The sequence below is a fragment of the Peromyscus eremicus genome, chromosome 13, assembly GCF_949786415.1.
Source record: "Peromyscus eremicus chromosome 13, PerEre_H2_v1, whole genome shotgun sequence".
NCBI lineage: Eukaryota > Metazoa > Chordata > Mammalia > Rodentia > Cricetidae > Peromyscus > Peromyscus eremicus.
In genome coordinates this window covers 51830678-51838043 of record NC_081429.1, presented here as the reverse complement: position 1 = coordinate 51838043, position 7366 = coordinate 51830678, and the positions used below count along the sequence as shown (strand labels likewise).

The 7366-nt window shown below is 45.2% G+C and overlaps 1 non-coding gene across 1 annotated transcript; it reads left to right on the top strand.

The window, feature by feature from the left end:
• The first annotated feature begins 4951 nt into the window (after positions 1-4951).
• LOC131923745 (U6 spliceosomal RNA) lies at positions 4952-5058 on the top strand. The gene has a single exon (XR_009382680.1). It is a non-coding gene; the product is annotated as a U6 spliceosomal RNA (small nuclear RNA).
• Positions 5059-7366: the final 2308 nt, after the last annotated feature.

The following is a 7366-nucleotide window of genomic DNA, read 5'->3' as shown; positions in this document are numbered from 1 at the left end:
GGAGGTCAAGGCAGAAGGATCAGAAGTTCAAGGTCACCCTTGACTACATAAGTATTCCCAGGCTAGTCTGGGTCCAGGAGACCCTGTTGTAAAAGGAGGAGAAGATGTCTGTTAAATCTGGCAGTTTAAAAGGAAGACTCAGTACCTCGACCCTGGACATATTGCAAGGACACAGCTTCGCCTGCCAGACCTTCCACTGAGATGCCCCAAATGCAGTAGAGACACTTAGGCAATTAGCACATCCAATGTGCTTTCACTTGTCTGTTAGTAGTAAAAGTAAAAATCAGTTTCATCAGTACATGATTTATATAAATTACTCACTTTAAGTGTGTAGTCCAGTGACTTCTGACAAACACATACTGACCATCTAGCTGAAAATACAGGATATTTCCATCACACATCCCCAATTTCCTCCTGTTATGCCCAGATCAAGGGAACCCCCCAAAAGACCACCGGAGACCTAATCCCATATGTAAAAACAAAGAGCCTTTATTTCAAGCTCTGAGCTTGGTCTCTCTGTCCATCCGATGCAGCTGTGAGAACACAGAGCCCTGATCTCAGGCAGGGTAGAGTTTTTATCATAGCAGAGGTTGGGGTGAAGGAATTTCCGGGGTTCAGGACCCTGATTGGCTGACATTTGTCTAGGGGTATCTGTAAAACAGAAATAGGTGTGTGCTGGACTCAAGGACATCTGGCCACCTTATCTAATGGTTGGAATGTTTGGGGTGTCAGGTACTTCCCCTTAGATGCAGGCCCTCCCTGGGTGGGGTCAGCTTATGGCTTTCCCTGGGTCTGGGTGTTGCCTGCCAGTAAGCCTGTGACAGAAACTGTGCCTGGGCCTCTAAGTCTGTCATGGCAGCTGTGTGGACAAGCTGTTTTGGGCCCCTCACACCTCCTGCTCATCTATAATCACTTCTGCTGCCACCAAGCAGCCACTAATGTACTACAGATTTGTTTTGTCTGCTCTAGGATTTTGTATAAATAATCCACACACTGTGAAGTTTCTTCTGTTCAGATTCTTTCACTTAGCACAGTGTTTTCTTTTTGTTTCTTTTTCTTTTTCTTTTTCTTTTTTTCTTTTGGAGCTGAGGATCGAACCCAGGGCCTTGCGCTTGCTAGGCAAGCACTCTGCCACTGAGCTAAATCCCCAACCCCAGCACAATGTTTTCTTCCCAAACATTTTAGTACAAAACACACTATCACAGCCACGTATGGTAGCACACATCTCTTATCAAAACATTTGGTAAATTGAAGCAAGAGAATCAGAAGTTCAAAGCTATGATAAAAACTCTACCCCGCCTGAGCTCAGGGCTCTCTGCTCTCACAGCTGCATCGGACAGGCAGAGGCAGGTGGATCTCTGTGAGTTCGAGGCCAGCCTAGTCTACAAAGTGAGTTCCTGCACAGCCAAGACTGTTACATAGAGAAAACCCTATCTTAGGGGGGGAAAAAAAAACCAAAAAGCAAAACAAAACAAAAATCATTGAGCATATACAGATTCTGAATCTTGACTTCTAAATATTAAATGCTTAACTAAAAGGAATAAAAACTCCTGAAGAAACAACAGACTCCAGGACTGGAGCATGGAAACAGTTGGTGGAACATTCGGATATGGTAGCCATCAACGGAGTGCTCAAAGGCCCAAAGGAACAGAGTCAACTTGAAAGGTCTTCTCTTGACCAAATAGGAGATAGAATGAATATCAAAGGAAGTATTGATTGACACAGATTTTTACCCACGGATGAAAGTATAAACTCATAAATCGATGGTAATGTATATGGGTGAAGGCATATGCCAAATTGCTCCATCTCCAGATGAAAGCTTCTCGAGGCTCCTGGGACATCAAGTACTTCAAGACAATAGCCTATGAAAGATTCATTGGCTCGGGAAGGAGGCTTCCACTTTTTTAACACTGTTGCCCAGAGACTTTGGACTGAAGATTGGAGGATTGCTGTGTGGTTGGCAGCTGGGAGAAAGACGAAATTGAACTCATCAGTCTAACGGAAGAGGCAGTGGGCTCTGGTCTTTTATGGAGTTTAAGATGGCCTTCAGAGCCTCAGACACTCCCTCTCCTCCTCTCTGCTGCCCTGTTTGAGAGAGGGGCTGTGGATTGGGATAAACCTTTACGGATGGATACTTACTTACCCCAGCGTCATTGAGTTAAAATGAGGAGATGCCCCGGTGGAGAGAACGTGTTACTTTAAGTTTAAATACGCTCAGAATCGGCAGATTGTTTCTTGACGTTCACAGCTTGTGCTTCCTATTTTCTTTCTTTCTTTCTTTCTTTCTTTCTTTCTTTCTTTCTTTCTTTCTTTCTTTCTTTTTTTTTTGTTTGGTTTGGTTTTTCGAGACAGGGTTTCTCTGTGTAGCTTTGGAGCCTGTCCTGGATCTCGCTCTGTAGACCAGGCTGGCCTCGAACTCACAGAGATCCGCCTGCCTCTGCCTCCCGAGTGCTGGGATTAAAGGCATGCGCCACCACCGCCCGGCGCTTCCTAGTTTCATATCAACTTGAGACAAACTAGAGTCATCTGAGAGAAGGGAGCCTCAGTAGGGAAATTGACTTCCTAAGATCAGGCGGTAGGCAGGCCTGCAGGGCATTTTCTTAATTAGTGATTGATGGGCGAGGGTCCAGCCCACTGTGGGTGGAGCCATCCCTGGGATGGTAGTCTTGGGTTCTATAAGAAAGCAGGCTGAGCAAGCCATGGGGAGCAAGCCAGTAAGCAGCACCCCTCCATGGCCTCTGCATCAGCTCCTGCCTCTTAAGTTCCCACCCAGTTTGAGTTCCTGCCTTGGCTTTCCTCAGCAATCTGTGATTCAGGATATCCAAGCCCAGCATACCCTTTCTTCCCAAAGTTGCTTTTGATCATGATGTGTCATCACAGCAATGGGGTAACCCTCACTGAGACACAGTTTCCTGGACACCATGGGGCTTCCTAATAAGCATTCATAGTCAGGCTTTTTTTTTTTTTTTTTTTTTTTTGGCAGCATCAGAATCACTGAAAGCATTTCTGGATGTTAAGGAATAAATGGATGAGATCTGGGTACTTCAGCCAGAAAAACTCGAAGTGCAATACTGAGAACAATTGCATTAGGAGATGAGGCTTCTCCGAAAACAGAGGACGGCCCCACGCGTGCTCCTGCACACGCAAGCTCCTGCACACGTATGCTCCTGCGCATGCATGCTCCTGGGTACCGCCTTTTTTGGAGCTGACTGACTACATTGGAAAAAAAAAACAACCCTTGGAATAAAGATAATGTATGTTTGTGGGATAAGGAGAAAAGCTGACTACAAAAGTTGAAAGATGTTTTAGGAACTGATTTTTACGCTCATGCCGTCCTAGAAAGATCTGGCTCCACGCTGGCTTGTGAAATTTGTCATACCTATCTAGTTAATGGTACCATTCTTGAGCAGGCTTATAGGGTCCGAGGAAATGCTGAAGGAAGACCCAGACTCAAATAGCATACAAGAACAAAGAACGTTTATCATACCAGCCTGCATGTGGGGTCGTTCACCTGTGCAAAATGGTGACGGCCTGAGAGAACCATGCAGGCTCCTTTTAAACACAGCTAAGGGAGTTTCAGGGTCAGCTACATGATTGGTTAAGCAAGCAGCAGTTACATTAGTATACTTCTAACTGGCTGAGGTTCAGTCTTCTCATTCCTGGACACATCTGCACAAGCTTGGCCGTGACTCAGAAGGGGCTGCTGGGTTTGTCCTTGAGACACTGTGAGGGTAACTTAGACCCTCAGTGTTCGTTCTCTCCCCTCGACCCTGAATGTAAGGGCCTCATAGATAAGTGACCCTTTGTTGGAAAAGACACCTGTTTGTAGCTAGAGTTTTCCTGCCTGGCCCACAGTCAGGACAAATCTCTCTCACCCGCCAGTCCCACAGCCTCAGACCCGACCAAGTAAACACAGAGACTTATATTGCTTACAAACTGTATGGCCGTGGCAGGGTTCTTGCTAACTGTTCTTACAGCTTAAATTAATCCATTTCCATTAATCTATACCTTGCCACATGGCTCGTGGCTTACCGGCATCTTCACATGCTGTTTGTCATTGTGGCGGCTGGCAGTGTCTCTCTGACTCAACCTTCCACTTCCCAGCTTTATTCTCCTCCTTGTCCCGCCTACACTTCCTGCCTAGCCAATGGCCAATCAGTGTTTTATTTATCGACTAATTAGCAACACATTTGCCATACAGCACTTCCCACAGCACCTGTTTGTCCTTCTCAGAGAACTGGAACCTAATTCAGTTGTGAAAGTGAGAGCATTTAACCCCTTCAGGCTTGTGATAGCTCCTGGTGTGGACAACCTTCCCATCAAATGTGCTTTCACTAGTGAAAGTAGGCAGAATTTCAACATCATATTGGATAGTGTCCTTATTTTATGTCAACTGCCTTGAAAATTTCTTGGAGGAAACCCTAAAATCAGAATGTAACATTTCCATGATGAGCTAGAAATTTTAAAGATTATGAAAAGGATTTTTTAATGTCTTAGAAAATACAGGGCTGGGGCTGGAAAGGTGGTTCCAAAGCTAAGACTGCTTGCTGCTTTCCCAGAGGACCCGAATTTGGTTCCCAGCAGCCACACCACGCCAGATGTTTCCCAAACAGCTGTAACTCTAGTTCCATGGGATCTGATGTGGCCTCCTCGGGTAGCCACAGACACACATTTAAAGCAAAATAAAAATTATATATACATACATATATAATCATTGGGGGGGAGTAGAGGGGGGGGACCAGGTGTGGTAGTTCACGGTGCATACCTTTAGTCCCAGCATTTGAAGAGGGAGAGGCAGATGGATCACTGTGAGTTCTGGGCCAGCCAGGGCTACATAGTGAGACCCTGTCTCAAAAATAAAAAAGAGAGAAGATATAGAGCAACAGGAAAATATGATGAAATCTTAACAGTACACAACTCCCTTTGTCTCTTCATTAAGAATAAGGGGGAAGTGCTCGCTTTGGCAGCACATAGACTAAAATCGGAACGATACAGAGAAGGTTAGCATGGTCCCTGCACAAGGATGACACACAAATTCGTGAATTGTTCCATTTTTGGGGGGAAGGGGGTTTGAGACAGGGTTTCTCTGTGTAGTTTTGGTGCCTGTTCTGGATCTCACTCTGTAGACCAGGCTGGCCTCAAACTCACAGAGATCTGCCTGGCTTTGTCTCCCAAGTGCTGGGATAAAAGCGTGTGCCACCACCGCCCGGCTGCGTTCCATATTAAAAAAAAAAAGGGGGGGGGGGAATAGCTAAGTTTCTATAGAACTTTCTGGGTCTATGACTTTGTGGTAGAAGAAAAGTGTATTTATAACAAGATGGAGTTACTCTTAGACCAAGTGTGATGTGGTAAAATCTTGATGGGGTTCATAAGATGAATTTGGGGACGGTATGTTGCTAGATTTTTTTGTGGGGGTGAGGGGACTCTTTACATCATTTAGAAGTTCTGGGCACAACATTTTTGTCTTCTCAGCTTCCTCTCCTATAGAAAACAGGGCATAGATACGCGGTTAAATGTTAGTTATCCAAGTATGGTTTCTAAGAACTCTGTAAGAATGAGAAACAAACCTTGAAACATAAGAAAAATAATAACATGTGTGAGTGAATGAATGGATTAAAATTTTGAGCTGGGGGCCGGGCGGTGGTGGCGCACGCCTTTAATCCCAGCACTCGGGAGGCAGAGCCAGGCGGATCTCTGTGAGTTCGAGGCCAGCCTGGACTACCAAGTGAGTCTCAGGAAAGGCGCAAAGCTACACAGAGAAACCCTGTCTCAAAAAACCAAAAAAAAAAAAAAAAATTTTTGAGCTGGGTCCAGTGGGCACAGGCTTAGAACCCCAGCTATTTGGGAGGCTGAGGTTAAAATACATTTGACCATAAATTGTAAGAACAGAGGTTAGTAGAGACAGATGCTCATGGAAAGAGTGAGACAGTTACGCCTTATTATCTTTCCGCGGCTATACATCCTTTTTCTTTCTAAGTCACATACTTTACGTTTTTACTTCTTATTTTGTGTGTTCCATGTATGCACTGGTATGTGTATGGCCTGGCACATGTGTGAAGGTCAGAGGTCACCTTTATGGAGTGGGTTCTTTTCACCTTTACACAGGTTCTGGGAATCCATCTTAGGTCTTTGGGAGCAGGGAAAAAGGTTCACTAGCTGGGACATCTGGCCCTTATGTTACATGGTTTCCAGTGTCATTTACCACAGGTTTTTTTTTTTTATTACCTTTGTGTGTGGGGGCACACATGCCCTGACAATCAGAAGACAACTTGTAGGGACAGTTCTCTCCTTCCTTCTCTGTCCCCCTCCACCATGTGGGGTCCAAGGGCGGAGCTGAGGTGGTTAGGCTTGACAGCAAGCCATCTTCTTGCCCCAAAATTGCTTGCTTTTTTTTTCTTTTTTAGAAAATAAGCTGATTTATTTTCTTTTATTTAGTGAGGGGCATTTAAGATTTAGGAATGGGACCAAACTGCTAAAGACACAAGATCCTAAATAACGTTGACCTCACTAGCCCGTGACCTTCGACAGTGACCTGCCCGCAAGGTATACCGGTGCGTCAGCAGCATAAATGTTAGAGGAGGAACCAACCCCTTTGTGATTGGATTGGAGGCCCGCTCCATGCCAGAGATCCCACATACGGCATTGCTAAAGTGGCCAAGGACCGGAGACCAGACAGGTCAGGAACCCTGGGGGAAAATCTACTACCGTTATTTTACTAAAAGAGCAAAGTAATAAAATGACTCCTAATGATTTACTGCCATGCCCATAGATCAGTGCCTCGCTCAACCTCGTCAGAGAAGCTTCTTTTTGCAATAGATGGGAATTAATACAGAGACCCACAACAGGACAGTGTGTGGAGAGAGAAATGTTGTCGCCCTCAGCCCTAAATGGGATGTCTTCATCACACCCCTCCTGTCAAGGCTCAGGGATCTATGGAGGAGACAGAAGCCTCTAAGAGACGGAGGTAGTGGGTAACTCCAAGGAAATCTTTAAAACACAGCAACAGGTAAGATTCTGATGTTATATGAAGATTATCAGACATCCTGGGTTCTTTAAATCTAAAGAAAGATGATTTATTAGCCTATGTCTTTGTTTTTTAGACAAAGCTTCATATAGCCCAGGCTAGCCCCGAACTTTCTAGGTAGCCCTGAGTGGCTCTGAATGCCTAGGACTGAGACACCTATGAATTCACAAAGCCTTTGACAGTTTACACAAGACCCGCATAGGCTCAAAACAGACAAAATCCCAGCACTGAGAAGGGGACGTGGACACAAAGTCCCACCTAACCAAGAAGCTGTGTGTAATTGATACCTGCTGGGAAAGAGATAATCAGTCTTCTCCAGCGGGAGAGTCACCAGGTCACATC